The sequence below is a fragment of the Sminthopsis crassicaudata genome, chromosome 6 (assembly GCF_048593235.1).
Source record: "Sminthopsis crassicaudata isolate SCR6 chromosome 6, ASM4859323v1, whole genome shotgun sequence".
NCBI classification, from domain to species: domain Eukaryota; kingdom Metazoa; phylum Chordata; class Mammalia; order Dasyuromorphia; family Dasyuridae; genus Sminthopsis; species Sminthopsis crassicaudata.
This window is the reverse complement of record NC_133622.1, coordinates 244,787,239-244,788,860: the sequence shown is the minus strand read 5'-3', so window position 1 is coordinate 244,788,860 and position 1,622 is coordinate 244,787,239. Positions and strand designations below refer to the sequence as shown.

The following is a 1,622-nucleotide window of genomic DNA, read 5'->3' as shown; positions in this document are numbered from 1 at the left end:
GGGTTTGTTAAATTTTAATAGATTTTACAGAGTGGAAAGTAATGCATCAGGGATTCTCTATGGGAAAAGAAATGAGTGAATTTGAGGGACCTAGAATAACTATTATGACAACTACTTAGATACTCTTATTCCACTAATTGCTCATCTCGAGTCATCACATAATATAGGTCTCTGACCAAATTTTGTGTCATGGAATGCTTCGTTATGCAGAGCGGATTTGTGTAATGATTACTCTTTTGTTACAGGTGAATGACAGTATTTCCAAATTATGTTGATGTAGAATAGATCTGGAGAGAATGAGTTCATCCTTACAGGGTTAACAGATGTTCCAGAGCTTCAGATTCCTCTCTTCATCATGTTCACTTTCATCTACCTCATCACCCTGGTAGGAAACCTGGGGATAGTAGCACTAACCTCTTGGGATTCTCATCTCCACACCCCCATGTACTTCTTCCTCAATAACCTCTCTCTGGTGGATTTTGGCTGTTCCTCAGCTGTTCCTCCCAAAGTGATGGTTGGGCTCCTCACAGGGAACAAGATTATTTCCTATAATGGATGTGCAGTATAGTTGTTCTTCTTTGTGGCTTTTGCTAGTAGTGAATGTTTTCTCTTAGCTTCCATGGCCTATTATCACTATGCAGCTATATGTAAACCCTTACATTACACCACCATCATGACATCAAATTTATGTGCACATCTGGCTAGGTTTGTCTACATATGTGGCATTGCAACAGCCTCTATACTCACAGGAAACACATTCAGCCTTTCCTTCTGTAGATCCCATGTAGTCCATCACTTTGTCTGTGATATTCCCCCTCTCTTAGTTATCTCTTGTTCTGATATTCACATCTTTGAGTCATTAATCTTTATTTTAGGATTATTCAATTCTTGTTTCCCAATTCTTGTAATTTTTACTTCTTTTAATCTTCAGCACCATCCTAAAGATCAGTTCTGCTGAAGGCTGCCAGAAAGCCTTCTCCACCTGCGCTTCCCATCTCACAATGATCTTCATGTACTTTCAGCCCAGCTCAAACCATTCAATGGACTCAGTGTTCTACACCATCATCATCCCTATGTTGAACCCTTTGGTTTATAGTCTTAGGAATAAAGAAATCAAGAATGCTTTCAGAAAAGTTATGAAGGGGAAACAATGTCAATAAGATCACCTTTTTTTTTCTTGGAATATCCATTCTGTAATTTACATACTTTGATTTAACCCTCAAATCAGGCTATTTTTCTTATGTACACTGATGTGCAATCCAAGGCAACTTTATGTGATAGAAAGTTTCATAGTTTTGGAGTTAGGAGAGACCTGAATTTACATTGTTTTGAATACTTTCATGTTTTATTTCCCCAGGCAAGATCTAATCTCAGTTTCCTCATGTTTAAAGGCCTTAATTTTATCCCCAATCTTAGAAGATTGTAATATGGAATGAATACTCTATGTTGTTTCTTCTTGTGTTGTGTGTGTTATTCAATTGTGTGTATTGTTCAATTATATCTGATTCTACATCACTGCATTTTGGGTTTTTCTTAGTAAAAATGCTGGAAACATTTCTTCTCCAGATCATTTCATAGATGAGGAACCAAGGCAAACAGGGCTAAGAGCCCTGCACAAGATC

The 1,622-nt window shown here is 37.5% G+C and overlaps 1 pseudogene; it reads left to right on the top strand.

The window, feature by feature from the left end:
• The first annotated feature begins 268 nt into the window (after nucleotides 1-268).
• On the top strand, nucleotides 269-1,160 carry LOC141547563 (olfactory receptor 5B12-like; annotated as a pseudogene).
• The last annotated feature ends 462 nt before the right edge of the window (nucleotides 1,161-1,622 follow it).